We start from the raw sequence: 16,725 nt of genomic DNA, 5'->3' as shown, positions 1-16,725 counted from the left end.
TTTAAGTAGTGAATCATTCATTACAACATCATGTGGCAGAGAGTTCCATAGTCTCACTGCTCTTACAGTAAAGAATCCGCGTCTGTGATTATGATTAAACCTTCTTTCCTCCAGACGTAGAAGATGCCCCCTTGTCCCCGTCTCAGGCCTCAAAGTAAAAAGATCAGTAGACAGGTCTTTGTACTGTCCCCTCATATACTTGTACATAGTAATAAGATCACCCCTAAGCCTTTGTTTTTCCAAACTAAATAACCCCAAGTGTAATAACCTGTCTTGGTATTGCAGACCCCCTAGTCCTCTAATAACCTTGGTCGCTCTTCTCCGCACCCTCTCTAGTTCAGCTATGTCTTTCTTATACACCGGAGACCAGAACTGTACACAGTATTCTAAGTGTGGTCGCACTAGTGACTTGTATAGAGGTAAAATTATGTTCTCCTCATGAGCATCTATGACTCTTTTAATGCATCCCATTATTTTATTTGCCTTTGCAGCAGCTGCCTTACACTGGCCACTAAATGTGAGCTTGTCGCCCACCAATACACCCAAGTCTTTTTCAGTTACAGTTTTGACCAGTGTTTTACAATTAACCATATAATTATACATTTTATTTCCTCTGCCCAAGTGCATTACCTTACATTTATCCCCATTAAAGCTCATTTGCCATTTATCAGCCCAAGCTTCTAGTTTACATAGATCCTCTTGTAATATAAAATTGTCCTCCTCTGTATTGATTACGCTGCAGAATTTAGTGTCATCTTCAAAAATATTACTCTGTATGCCCCCTACAAGGTCATTAATAAATATGTTAAAAAGAAGCGGGCCCAATACTGACCCCTGTGGTACCCCACTGTTAACTGAGACCCAGTCTGAGTGTTTTCCATTAATAACCACCCTTTGTTTCCTATCACTGACCAATTCTTAACCCACATACATATATTTTCCCCTATCCCCACTGTTCTCATTTTATGTATCAACCTTTTCTGTGGAACTGTATCAAAAGCTTTTGAAAAGTCCATATACACAACATCCACTGCATTTCCTTGGTCCAGTCCGGAACTTACCTCTTCATAAAAGCTGATCAGATTAGTTTGACAGGAACGGTCCCTCGTAAACCCATGTTGATATTGGGTCATGAGGTTATTCTTCTTCAGATACTCTAGTATAGCATCTCTTAGGAAACCCTCCAGGATTTTACCCACAGTAGAGGTTAAGCTTATTGGCCTATAATTTCCAAGTTCGGTTTTTGTCCCCTTTTTGAATATTGGCACCACATTTGCTATACGCCAGTCCTATGGTACAGACCCTGTTATTATGGAATCTTTTAAGATTAAAAATAATGGTCTATCTATGACGTTACTTAATTCCTGCAGTACTCGCGGGTGTATCCCATCCAGGCCCGGGGATTTGTCAACTTTAGTGATTTTTAGACGCTGCCATACTTCCTGCTGGGTTAAGCAAGTGACATTTAATGGAGAATTTTTGTTATCACTGATCATGTTTTCTGTCATGCGATTTTCTTGTGTAAATACTGTTGAAAAAAAATCATTTAGCATATTGGCTTTTTCCTCATCCTCATCCACCATTTCACCCAGGTTATTTTTAAGGGGGCCAACACTGTCATTTTTTAGTTTTTTTACTATTTGTGTAGTTAATATTTTGGGATTATTTTTACTTTCTCTGGCAATGAGTCGCTCTGTCTCAATCTTTGCTGCCCTGATTTGGTTTTTACAGAATTTATTTAATTTTCTGTATTTATTTAATGCCTTATCAGTTTAGTTTTAGTTCTCTAAATGCTTTCTTTTTGTCACTTATTGCGCCCCTTACGGCTCTATTTAGCCATAGTGGTTTCCTCCTATTTCTTACATGTTTACATGTTTCTTACATGTCTCCCATTTGCTTTGTGTAGTTTTATGTCTCAGGATATCGTCCCAGTTTATTGTACTAAGATCATCTCTCAACCGTTGGAAATTTGCCTTCCTGAAGCTTAGTGTCCTTGCAACTCCTCTACTACACATCTTATTAAAGGATACATGACAACTTATTATTTTGTGATCACTATTACCCAAGTGACCGCCAACTCGTATATTTGATATGTGGTCTGGCCTGTTGGTTAATATTAGGTCTAGCAGTGGCCCCCTTCTTGTTGGGTCCTGAACCCGTTGTGAAAGGTAATTGTCTCTCATAGTTGTCAAAAGCCTATTACCTTTGCTGGAACTACAGGTTTCTGTTCCCTAATGTATTTCAGGGTAGTTAAAGTCCCCCATAATTATGACTTCTCCTTGAGTCACTGCTTCATCTATTTGCTTTATGAGGATATTCTCCACTGCTTCCATTATTTTTGGAGACTTATAACAAACCCCTATCAGTAATTTTTATTTTTCCCCCTCCCCTTATCTCCACGCACAGGGACATTTTCATGAGATTCACATATATTCTCACGCAAGATGGGTTTTAAGGATGATTTTACATATAAAAACCCCCACCCCCCTTGCTTGTTTGTACGGTCATTTCTGAACAGACTATAGCCCTGTAAATTAACTGCCCAGTCATGGCTCTTGTCCAGCCATGTCTCAGATATTCCCACCATGTGATAATTATTTTCCAACAAAATTAATTCTAATTCCTCCATTTTGTTGTTGAGGCTTCTGGCATTAGTGTACATGCATTTTATGTGTCTCTTACTATATTGACTTTTCTAACCCCACCCCCAATTTCTTTATTTGCGCCCAGGTCACTATCTTCCTCACCTATAAAATGAATACCCTCATCCCCAATCCCTAGATTAAACAGTCCTCCAACCTTCTAGCCATTTTCTCCCCCAGCACAGCTGCACCCTCCCCATTGAGGTGCAGCCCGTCCCTAGCGTAGAACCTGTAGCCAACTGAAAAGTCGGCCCAGTTATGTCGGGGTTTTCGTGTAAATCCCACAAAAATGCAATTCAGACAAAACCACCAATGGAACCACCCACCGCAAAGAGGCAGGTAGAGACTTTGGAGTCCGTTTGATGTTTGCTCCGGTGGTCTCCATCTTTTTAGGCGCACACAGATCTGTGGTTGTCCACACTTGTGCGCTGAAAAAAAGCCTAAAATGATGGTATGCCGCCGGAACAGAGACCAGTCCAAAGGGACTCCATCGGCCTCATAAGTGAGTGGCTCTGTCAGGTATTCCACAGCGACGACACCGGGGATATCACGCAATACCTCACGTGCCGTCACTATGTCACAGATTTCGTTAGGGATCCGCGAGCACACCGTCCCTACTACTCTCTATGTAGGTATCGGCAAGCGACCAGTGAGAGTATGGCGTCACACTTCCGGATTCCAACTCATGGAATAGGTGTTTAGGCCCCCGTACTGTCACTGTCAGCTTCACGATAGCCCAATTATTATTATTCTCTGCCACCACCGTCCAGATTTGAAATATAATACAATCCTGGGCGGACGCCTGCTTTCTGGTAGCTTATATGGCTTCAGGGGAGGAAGCAATTACAGAGCAAAAGAAACAGAACTATTAAATTTTATATTTAATCCAAAAGGGAGGCAGTGTTTAAGTAAAATATACAAGATTTTACAAAGGAGACATTACAATACAGAATATACAGTTACACAAAATAATAAGGATTAAAGAAGAAACTTACTCTATAAAGATCGCTGCAATGATTCAATATAGCCGGAGGGGATCTCTCCTTATTACCGTTCAGCGGAACGTGACCCCTTGCTTATGATACATATTCTTCCTGCAGTAAGTATGGATCAATCTTCCGTCGGATCCTTTATGCCGAACATCTGCCCACACCCCCCTGTGCTGACATCACAGGGACTCGGCTCCACCCTTCATGTTTTTATTAAAAACGCTAACTTCTGTGATAACTTATCGCTCGTTGATCCCAGAAGCTTGCAAACGACGCCATTTTTTCCATTATGATCTTATCTTCATTTAGAGACCATGCATGGCGTATTTGCAACCCGTTATTCTGGTGCTTTTGCGCTACAGCTCCATGGAGGGGTTTACAGCTATGGAAAAATAAGCATATTGCTCTTTGGCTGTCCCTGCCACTAAAAATATAGGCCCCATTATTATCAGAATTATGGAACTTCAGTTATTCCATATTTCGTATTGCCGGCGAGACCATAGATTTCCTTTTTGAAGCTCGGGAAGCAAACTTCAACAGTTACACGTAAATTATTGCAAGCCTGCGTCTAATCACCCCCTGCGTTTGCCAGGGAGAAATATGCTCGCATTTTAATTAGGTTGTAACACTTCTTGGCTGCCATTTGTTTGTGTAAGTTATTTCGGCTGTGGGTGATAATTTGCAGAGAGACAGATGCTGGACTTTCAGCTCTCCTATGACAAATGGGTGGTGAGGGGGCTTCAAGGGAAGAAAGAAAGAAGATAGTCAATATTTCCCTGACAGGCTCCATCTGGGTTTTTGTGTCAATTGCGGTTTTGGTAAATTTACACGGAAACCCCAACGTAAGCGCTCAGCGGAGAGCGCAGGATAAACGTGAGCCGAGCCTTATTCCGATTTTTTTGGATGCAGAATGAAGAAATAGACAGCAGTACCAGAATAGTTCTTATTCTTATTTTTTTGCGGTTCACCGTGCAGTATATCTGATAAGGCGGATTTATTCTTCGGGTCGGTGCGATTACAGCGATACCAGATTTATATGGGTTTCTTTTAGGTTTTGCAGCTATCACACAGTAAAAATGCTTTTTTTATAAAAATAATTTTCGTCGCCATATTCTGAGAGCTGTAACTTTTTTATTTTTTGGTGAGCAGCGCTGTATGATGGCTTTTTTTTTGCGGGACGAGTTGCAGATTTTTTTGGTACTATTTTGGGGCACATAGTAACTTTTGATTGCTGTTTATTCAGATTTTTCAGACGCAGCATGAACAAAAAACAGAAATTCAGTTATTGTTTTTATATTTTTTCGCCGTGCGGTAAATGTGATAAGACCGATTTGTTCGTCGGGTCGGTACAATTACAGCGATACCAGATTTATATATATTTTTTTATGCTTTGCAGACTAAAAACAGTATTTTACAAAAAAGAACTTGATTTTGCATCGTCACATTCTAAGAGGTGTAACTTTTTTATTTTTTTGCTGGATGAGCCATATTAAGGCTTCTTTTTTGCGGGACGGTTTGGCTTTTTTATTAATATAATTTTTTTCACATGCGACTTTTTGCACGCTTTTTATTCACTTTTTTGTGAGTCAGTATGAAGATAAAGCGCCATTTTCGGCATGTTTTTTATTTATTTATTTTATGACACTCGCCAGATGGACTAAATAATGCGACAGTTTTATAGAGCGGGTTGTTTCGGACATGGTGATACCAATTGTGTACATTTTTTCGTTTTATCATAAACGCTGCGTTTTGAGCGGCGAAATGCATTTTAGTGATTTGTGTGCAATTTTTGTGTTTTTTTTTTTTTACATAATTTATTTAACTTTTTTTTTACTTTTTCACTAATTCCCACTGTGGGACATGTATATTTTTCTATTCTGATCCCTGGTCTCATACACTGCAGTACTCCTGTACTGCAGTATATGAGACCTGAGTCACTGACTCATCCTGAGTCACTGACTCATCCTGACTCTGCCTCTGAGATCCAGCTTATTGCTGGATCTCACAGGCCACTGTACCCTGGGAGCATCACATGATCTCAGGGTACCATGGTAACCATAGGGACCCACAATGCTCATCGCGGGGGTCCAATGGTTAATAAGGGAGTGGCAAGACCCCTTTGTAACAGCTTAACCCCTTTCTGACATTGTCAGTAATAGTACGTCCCTGGGCCCTGGGCCTACTGGACCAGGTACGTACTATTACGCACAATGTGATCGCGCCTGCACATAAGCGCCTGCACATAAAAAAAAAACAATATAAATGTGGTACCGCTGTAAACGTACTGACCCGAAGAATAAAGCTGCCTTATCAATTCTACCACACGCGGAGTGGCATAAAAAAAAAAAAAACAATTCCTGAATTGTTGTTTTTTGTTTATTCAGCCTCCCAAAAACTGAAATAGACAGCAATCAAAAAATGTCACGTGCCTGAAAATGGTACCAATAAAAATGTCAACTTGTCCGGCAAAAAACAAGCCCTTACATAACTCTGTCGGCGAAAATATGGAAAAATAATTGCAAAAACTAGTCTTTGCAAAAAAAATGAAAAAAAGAGTGTTTTAGTATATGACAGCTGCCAAACATAAAAATACAATATGAATCTGGCATCGCTGTAATCGCACCGCCCCGAAGAATAAAGTCATCTAATCACTTATATCGCACAAGGAACGGCGTAAAAAATAAACTCTAGGGTTAGGGTTGTGTTAGGGTTAGGGCTGTGCTAGGGTTAGGGCTGTGCTAGGGTTAGGGCTGTGCTAGGGTTAGGGCTGTGCTAGGGTTAGGGCTGTGCTAGGGCTAGGGCTGTGCTAGGGCTAGGGTTGTACTAGGTCTGTGCTAGGGTTGGGATTGGGATTTTTTCAAAAGTAAAGAAAAAAGAATGATGACGATATGGCGACTAGTGTTGAGCGCAAGTGCTCGCTACTTGAGTTTGCACGGGTGTTCGGCTATGCAATGCGTATCGTGGGTGCTCTAGTGACATGCCCGAGTCTCCGCTCTATATACTTCGCTGCCAAAAAAATCCTTGCGGGGATTGCCTGCCAAGTACGAGAGATCCCTGCATGTTTTTTTTTGGGTGTCTAACAACCGTGAAATATGCGGGGCGGGGACTCGAGCATGTCACTCGAGCACCTGCGATGCATGGTGTATACCCGTGTACCCAATGCAAACTCAAGTAGCGAGCACTTGCACTCAAGACTAATGACAACTTATTAAATAAGATGACCTAATGTTATCAAATTCTGTGTTGTACCTCTGGGTTCAAAATGTTCACTATACCCCTTCATAAAATCCTTGAGGTGTCTAGTTTCCAAAATGGGGTCACTTGTGGGGGGTTTCCACTATTTAGGGGCATCAGGGGCTTTACAAACATGACATGGCGTCCGTTCTCGATTCCAGCCAATTTTGCGTTCAAAAAGTCACACAGTGCTCTTTCACTTCTGAACCCTGCCGTGCGCCCAAACAGTGTATTTTCCTCACATATGTGGTATCAGCGTACTCAGGAGAAATTGAACAACAGTTTTTGGGGTCCATTTTCTCCTCTTGCCCTTGTGAAAACAAAATTTGGGGCTAAAAGATAATTTTTGTGGAAAAAGTTTGATTTTTTATTTTCACGGCTCCATGTTATAAACTTCTGTGGAGCACCTGGGGGTTCAGGGTGCTCACCACACATCCAGATAAGTTCCCTGATGGATCTACAACCCCTGGCAAAAATTCAATAATTTTTGCCAGGGGTTCTAGTTTCCAAAATGGTGTCACTTGTGGGGGTTTTCCAATTTTTAGGCACATCAGTGGCTCTCCGAACACGACATGGCTAATTATTCAAGCAAATTTTACATTAAAAAAATCAATTGGCGCTCCTTCCCTTCTGAACCCTGCCGTGTGCTCAAACAGTGGTTTTCCCCCACATATTGGCGTGCTCATTCCACATTCTAAATTTTCCTGTGAAGCACCTGAAGGGTTAATAAACTTCCTGAATGTGGTTTTGAGCACCTTGAGGGGTGCAGTTTTTAGAATGGTGTCACTTTTGGGTATTTTCTGACATAAAGGCCCCTCAAAGTCACTTCAAATGTGATGTGGTCCCTAAAAAAATGGTTTTGTAAATTTTGTTGGAAAAATGAGAAATCGCTGGTCAACTTTTAACCCTTATAACTTCCTAACAAAAAAAATTTGGGTTCCAAAATTGTGCTGATGTAAAGTAGACATGTGGGAAATGTTATTTATGAACTATTTTGTGTGACATATCTCTCTGATTTAAGGGGATGAAAATTCAAATTTTGAAAATTGCGAAATTTTCAAGATTTTCACCAAATTTCCGATTTTCACAAATAAACGCAAGTCATATCAAAGAAATTTTACCACTATCATGAAGTAGAATATGTCACAAAAACACAATCTCAAAATCAGTGGGATCCGTTGAAATATGCCAGAGTTATTACCTCATAAAGTGACAGTGGTCAGAATTGTAAAAATTGACCTGGTCATTAATGTGCAAACCACCTTCGGGGGTAAAGGGGTTAAATACCGCTGTCACGATTGACAGCAGTATTTAAGGGGTTAAGTTAATTGGCATCGAGACCGGCTGTGGCCAATACTGCAGGGTGTCAGCTGTCACACACAGCTGAGACCCGCAGGAATTGCCGTCGCTATTTACTTATTCCTCAGCATAGCATTTTCACTGCGCTGAGGAATAAGTACCCTTAATGATCGCCGTAAAAATGTGTTACAGCGGTCATTAAGGGGTTAAGTCTATCTTCATCCCGAAAAGATCCAACTAGCTCATCTTTAATAAATCAGCCCATAGCAGTACCCACCTCCACCTTACTGGCATCTGAGTAGAAGTGGAGGTATGTGCCCGTTATTAATGCAGACATTGATCCATCCGTCAAGAGTCACTCATCTCATCAGTTCATAAAACCTTTGAAAAAAATCTGTCTTCAGATATTACTTTGTTCAGTCTTGACGTTTCCACCTCTATGTCAGTGGTGGTCACGTTCAGCCTCCCTTACCTTGGTCATGTCTCTGAACACCTTGTACTTCTGTGTCTGGTTCAGTGATGGTCGGGTTTCAGCCTCCCTTACCTTGGTCATGTCTCTGAACACCTTGTACTTCTGTGTCTGGTTCAGTGATGGTCGGGTTTCAGCCTCCCTTACCTTGGTCATGTCTCTGAACACCTTGTACTTCTGTGTCTGGTTCAGTGATGGTCGGGTTTCAGCCTCCCTTACCTTGGTCATGTCTCTGAACACCTTGTACTTCTGTGTCTGGTTCAGTGATGGTCGGGTTTCAGCCTCTCTTACCTTGGCCGTGTCTCTGAACATCTTGTACTTCTGTGTCTTGCTCAGTGGTGGTTGGGCCTAGTCCTCCTTACCTCGGCCATGTCTCGGAGTACTGAACACCTTGTTCTTCTGGCCTCCAGGAAGGTTACAGCTCTGGAATATGACAACACTGGAGGATAATGGCTTCCTGATCGTTTCATGTGTGATTCTTCTCACATCTTTGGCAGTTAGTGTGCGTCTTTATTTTTCTCAACACGCTGTTTTCGACCCTGTCGACTATTTGCAACAAAACTTTTGACGGTTCTGTGATCGCTCCAATATCTGAGCATATTCATAACAGTTTTTTTTTACTTTTCAGAGTAAGTTAAATCTCTTTGTTTTCCTCAGGCAAAATGGGCCAAAAATCTGCTTAATAATTCTGTACACCTTGATGAAGGATGTTATAGACCCTCCCTCACTACAAAAATAAACATCACCTGATCGGCTTCATCCAATCAGCATTCACATTTATACAGCTTGGAGATGGAAAATCTGCATAAAAATGATGATGATCTGGCCAAAATACTCACTTGCCTAATAATTCTACACACAGCGTATTGCAGATCACACAGGAGGACATTTTCTGGCTTAGCTCGCAGATCATGGTAATAAACGCCAGAAGGAAATGTTTTATAGTGTTTTACACATAGAGAGATAAAGCTCTTTACTCTAGAATGACCGTCTTGTCTGACGCATGAAGAAACGTGCACAACCAGCATCGACGTGATCCTAGATCTCTTCTGTGACTGCTTGAAGACAGAGAATGTACAGAAGATCTTCACCTGAAAGTCATCAGATAACCATTGGCATACAGACTCGCAGCCACACTCAATCTATCATGGCTGCTGACTATTGGGAGGCCTGAGTCACCATCCTCCTGTAAGACTTGTCATATAGGATGTCAAGCACAATTCAAGATTAACAAAGAAATTACACACAGCTCCACTCCGTACACATCATACATGTACAACTCTGCTTTGTACACATCATACACGTACAGCTCTGCTCTGTATACACACACGGTTCTGCTCTGTACACGTCATACAAGCACAGCTCCATGCCATTCATATCATACACACACTTCTCTGTTCCATATACAGCTCTGCTCTGTATAAATTATACACGCACAGTTCCACTCTGTACACATCATAAAAGCACAGCTCAAAACTAAACTATTTTGGGAATATGAAAAATTTTCCAAAATCATGAAATTGAAATATTATTCTTCCATGAATAAACCTTCTACCCTAATGGCTAGGAAAATAAAACAAACGAGAATAAAAAACAGCATTAGTATGATTAACCCCTTTCCGACCTGGTCAGTAATAGTACGCACCAGGTCGGGAAGGCAGGTTCAGCGGGGGCTCCGGCGGTGAGCCCGCACTGAAGCGAGCACATGTCAGCTGATTATTACAAGCGATCTGCTCATCGCCTGTATGCAGTAGAAGCAATCAGACAACTGCTGCTTCTAGACTATAGAAGCAAGCAGAAAGTGTAAAAAAAAATGTTTTTAAAAATATTAAAGAAATAAAAAAATATAAAAGTTTAAATCACCCCCCTTTCGCCCCATTCAAAATAAAATATATATATAAAAAAACCCACATACACATATTTGGTATTGCCGCGTTCAAAATCGCCCAATCTATCAATATAAAAGAAGATTTAATCCGATCGGTAAACGACGTAACGAGAAAAAAATTCTAAACGCCAGAATTACATTTTTTTGGTCGCTGCAACATTGCAATAAAATGCAATAACGGGCGATCAAAACATCGGATCTACTCCAAAATGGTATCAATAAAAATGACAGCCCGATGCGCAAAAAATATGCCCTCACCCAGCCCCAGATCCTGAAAAATGGAGACGCTACGGGTCTCGGAAAGCGCCCTCATATGGCCATATTGAATGAAAATAAAAAAAGTTCTGGCTCTGGGAAGAAGGGGAGCTAAAAATGAAAACACAAAAACAGAAAGACCCAAGGTCGTTAAGTGGTTAAAAGAGCCGATGGTACACACTGTTTTCACCCAAAAGAGATTGCAGAGGCATTTGCTAAACACTATTGTAATCTCTACAATTTAAAAGAAGATGTTAACACCAAACAACCCAATCAAAACTTAATTAATGCACTTTTATTTTCCATTACACTTCCCAAACTTATTGAAAACCATAAAAAAATTCTTGATGCACCATTTACATGTGAAGAGGTATTGATTACTTTAAATAAGCTTAAACAAAAAAAGTCACTGGGTCCCGATGGGTTTGTGAATGAATATTATATGACATTTTCAAAAATTTTGGCCCAGCATCTAACAACTCTATTTAACACAGCTTCTATTTCTATATCAATTCCTCAAGAAATGCTAGAAGCTAACATTATACTCATTCCTAAAGCTAAAGGAGATCCCTCATTGGTTACTGGTTATAGACCAATTTCATTAATCAATTGTGATGTTAAAATCTACTCAAAAATTCTGGCAGACAGACTTCAAAAAATACTACCCCATTTAATTCATAGCGACCAAATAGGTTTTATATAAGCCGCAGACAGTCGTCAGATGGCACAAGGAGAACTCTAAACTTGATGTCACTAATGGAGGGTTCACAAATGCCTTCTCTGCTTCTGACTTTGGATGCGGAGAAGGCATTTGATAAGAAAGTCCCAATGGATCTTTAGTCAACTATGATAAAATTTGGTTTTACAGAACATATTAACACGATTATGGCCTTATATTCCCAACCTACAGCAAAACTTTATGCTAATAACCACTCATCAAACCGATTCAAGCTTTCAAATGGTACACGCCAGGGATGTCCTCTTTCACCCATGCTTTTTGCGCTAGTGATGGAGCCATTGGCGGAACATATTCGTATGAACTCTAAAATCAAAGGTATACCCATTAATTCTCGTCAATATAAGATTTGTCTATTCGCAGACGATATTATTTTATCTCTGTCAGACCCACTAAATTCTATTAGGGAAGTAAACAGCATTTTAGAAGAATTTGCAGATGTGTCATTTTATAAAATAAATTCAGAAAAGTCTAATATCCTTCATTATAATATAGACAACCAACTTCAAGAGCTAATAAAAAATGAATACAGTTATAAATGGCAAAACGAGGAGGTAACATACCTAGGTATATGCCTAGTAAAACCCATTAATAACATTATCGAGGGTAACTTAGGAAATATATATAAAATTATCCAAGAAGATATCAATCATTATAATATAATAGACTTCACATGGCTAGGAAAAATCCTTACTTTTAAAATGGTAACCTTACCTAAAATGTTGTATATATTTAGAACTATCCCTTTAATTATTCAACAAAAATGGTTTAACAAAATACAATCGTTAATAAATAAGTTTGTATGGAACAACAAGAAACCGAGAGTTTCTAAAGCTACTCTAAAGAAAAATAAAAAAAACAAGGAGGTTTTGGACTCCCTAACATATTTAGCTACTATATAACAAATTTACTTAAACAATCTCAGAACTGGTTAATTAAGAATTTAAATAATAGTTGGGTGGGTATTGAAACCTCTCTTAATAATAACATGTCTCTTAAATTATTATTGATAAAATACATAAAAAAATCCTCGTTTGATAATTCTAGTATACCCAACTATTAAATCTACTCTGATGGCATGGAAAAATGTAGCTGATTTACATAAGAAACTGAAACCAAACAAATATGACCTTTTGAAAAACACTAACCTTTTTATTTTAGAACTTTTTAATAACTTTTCCATTCCCCACATTTGGAACGATCTAGGTATTACTAAAATAAAACACATAATGGTATATTTCCAACAAATGAAAACTAAATTTAATCTTCCCGACGAAGAACATTCCATGCTATTACATATAAGAAAAGGGATTGTGGACATGTGCAACACTAAAAACATAACCACAGAGGCAATTTGTATTTTACTCACCAACTTAAACAATAAAGGGATTTGGTCAACACGTAACATTTATGAGCTCTTTAATGAGGATATAGTTATGGTCAAAACAAACAATATAAATAATTGGGAGAAGGACCTTAAACTTACAACTACGATTGAACAATGGAAATACAGTCTTACCTATTCATCTAATCTTTGTTCGAACTTACATGAATGCCATTTTAAAATCATTACAAGATGGTATCTAACTCCCAATAAATTATCCAAAGCCTATAAAGGTCAATCCCCAATGGGTTGGCGCGGTTGCGGGCTTAAAGGGGATGTGCTTCACATTTTTTGGGAACTGTCCAATTCTAGATAATATGTGGAAAGATATCTCCTTATTGATTCACTCACCAAAAAATGATAATCAGTCACCCAAAACTCGCACTTCTATCTTCAGGCACAGAGTTCATTCCAAAAAATTTGAGACATCTAATCATACACATTTTCTTAGTTGTCAAAAATTTAATCGCATCTAATTGGAAAACTTCCACTATCCCTTCGATCTCCGAAATTATAGATAAAGTATCCCTACACAATTTATACGAATATATTAATGCCAAAATAAACAACTCTTTACACAAATATTATATGAATTAAATGGAACTTTTGGAATTAACAATTTCCCCCCCAATAGGAATTCTGACACAACTGATATATATATTGTTTGAATATATTATCTTTGTTAATTATACTACTAGAAACTGTTAATTTATTTATTTTTTCTCTATATAATTTGAATAAACTATTATTTTAATATGTTATTTTTATTGTTTATTACTCAGCTTTGTTTTAAAGTTAGTATTGTCAGACAATGTTATGTAATTAAACTACTGTACTGGATTACTTTGTTTTAAATGCATAAGCTAGATTTCCTTCTTTCCCATGTTCCTTTCTTTTATGTATCATTGTAGTAAATAGTAGTTATGTTTACGTTTTGTTCACTTTGAAAAATGCAATAAAGATATTAACCCCTTTCCTACGTGGTCAGTAATAGTACGCACCTGGTCGGAAAGGCCGGTTCAGCGGAGGCTCCGGCGCTGAGCCCGCACTGTACCGGGCACCTGTCAGATGATTCTTACAGCTGACATGTGCCCGCAACAGCCGCGGGTGGAATGGCGATCCACCCGCAGCTGTTAACATGTTAAATGCCGCTGTCAATCTCTGAAAGCGGCATTTAACTCGTGCTTCCGGGAAGCGCGTCCTAAGCCCCGCCCATCGGTGACCCCATCACGTGATCGCGGGTCATCGATGCGTGGGCATGACAACCAAGGGTCTGCAGCAGACGCCTGTGGTTGTCATGTCTCAATTGCTATGAGCGCCACCTAGTGGTCGGCGCTCATAGCAAGTGAGCATTTCTGCTGCATACAAGTGATCTGCTCATCGCTTGTATGCAGTAGAAGCAATCAGACAACTGCAGCTTCTAGTCTCCTATGGAGAAGAAAGTGTAAAAAAAAATGTTTTTAAGAATATTAAAAAAATAAAAAAAATATAAAAGTTTAAATCATCCCCCTATCGCCCCATTCAAAATAAAATAATTAAAAAAAACAAAACACATACACATATTTGGTATCGCCGCGTTCAGAATCGCCCGATCTATCAATATAAAAGAAGAATTAATCCGATTGGTCAACGGCGTAACGAAAAAAAATACTAAACGCCAGATTTACGTTTTTTTGGTCGCTGCAATATTGCAATAAAATGCAATAACGGGCGATCAAAACATCGTATCTACCTCAAAATAGTATCAATAACGTCAGCCCGGCACGCAAAAAATAAGCCCTCACCTGGCCCCAGATCCCAAAAAATGGAGACGCTACGGGTCTTGGAAAATGGTGTTTTTTGTTTTTTTTTTGCCATCTTTGGATTTTTTTTTTCACCACTTAAATAATAAAGAACCTATACATGTTTGGTGTCTACGAACTCGTAATGACCTGAAGAATAATAATGGCAGGTCAATTTTAGCATTAAGTGAACGTGGTAAAAAAAGGACCCAAAAAACAACTGTGGAATTGCATTTTTTTTGCAATTTCACTGCACTTGGAATTTTTTTCCCGTTTTCCAGTACACGATATGGTAAAACCAGTGATGGCGTTTAAAAGTACAAATGAGCACGGCAGAAAGGCTGACGGGTGGTCCGGGTAGATCAGCAGGCAGGTACGGCAGATAGTCAGACAGGTACTCCGGGTAGGCAAGCAGGCGGGTATGGCGGATAGCCAGACAGGTGCTCCGGGTAGGCAGGCTGGCGGGCACGGCAGGTAACTGGCAGGTGCTCCAGGTAGGCAGGCTGGCGGGCACGGCAGGTAACTGGCAGGTGCACCAGGTAGGAAGGCTGGCGGGCACGGCAGGTAACTGGCAGGTGCACCAGGTAGGAAGGCTGGCGGGTACGGCAGGCAACTGGCAGGTGCTCCAGGTAGGAAGGCTGGCGGGCACGGCAGGTAACTGGCAGACTGGCGGGCTGGCCTGTAGACAGACTAGCGGGCTGGACTGTAAGACAGACTGGCGGGCTGGACTGACAGGCAGGGGGACCTGAGGGCTGAGGAAAGGGTTAGCACACGAAACAACAACCTTGCACAGGCACCTCCATTTTGGAGGAGGTGCCTTATAAAGGGGAAGTCCTCCGGCCATTGGCCGGGGACTCTTTAGGACTGCGTGCGCCTCCTTTAAGAGGGAGGGAGCGCGTGTTTATTTCCACGGATTGCACAGCAACGAAAACAAAACAATAAACATAAAATCCCTAGCCTTGTCCAGGCGCTAACTAAACAATACAGACCCTAGCTACTCATATGCGGCTGAGCTAGTCTCAGTTCAAAAAAGCTATCATCTATATCAATCAGTCATACTTGCAATTTGGTGCACATGGCCTGTGCAGTCTCTTCTCAGAGAGATTCTGGCTTGTCTCTGTCCAGCTCCAGCACAACCCACTCTGCTCAACTTCCCCCAGCTGACTGACAACAGTGAACACATAGCCTGGCTCTAGACATAGCTATCCAGATACACCTAATCAGTACCTGGATTTAACCCTAGCCTACCTGGCTTTCCTACACTGCTCATAATAATCTTAATTAACACATATGATAAAGAAGCAACTAACGACCCACCTAAGGGTCACGAGCGTATAAAAAATTTGCTCAGAGTTTCAGACAGAAAAGTGAGATGACTTTGTTCTCACTTGTCACGCATGTACAGTCCATGTACAATCCGTTTTTTTACTTTCACAGACAGCACTCAGACCGAAAATACGGAGGTGTGAATGAGCCCTAAGAAAGAAATACGTCTTCCTGCAGAGGGCTGATGATCAATCAAATTAATTCAATTAATACGCCATTTAAGATGGGTAGCGTCATGATTTTTAATAGAATGGTAAATTCGAGTTTGACTCTTCTCCCTTTCCTTCCAGCAGTACTGACTTTTATCTTAGGCAGAATGGACACTAAAGTTGAGCAGAAAAGATTCACAGTACCTTGGTCTGGCTGACCTGACACTGAATGCAGATGTAGCTTCTGAATCGGGGTCTTGCAAAACGTTTTGGCACCAAAGGACGAAGAGCAGAATTTCTGACTGTGATGAGTAGCTCAAACTTCATCAGGAGGGGCGAGGAAAAGCTGTCGGGACACTGCAAAGCTCGGGAATGTCGTGGAGGACTAACAGGAGGTGAGCTCTGCCCAAGCGGGGAAATGCTGGCTGGGCTGCAAAGCCATCGTCTCTCTTAACTCCCAAACAGCTGGAGCACAGCTCAGATAGCATTCCAACTGTACGGAGAAGTGCAAGTAGCTAGTTAATCCTTACCTCCCATTCTGCATCCAGTTTTTTTTTTACTGTTGTAAGTTGT

This window comes from Phyllobates terribilis, unplaced genomic scaffold, assembly GCF_046119375.1.
Source record: "Phyllobates terribilis strain yellow unplaced genomic scaffold, ASM4611937v1 Scaffold_5__5_contigs__length_657084704, whole genome shotgun sequence".
In the NCBI taxonomy this organism is placed as follows: Eukaryota; Metazoa; Chordata; class Amphibia; order Anura; family Dendrobatidae; genus Phyllobates; species Phyllobates terribilis.
Note: the sequence above shows the minus strand (reverse complement) of the source record.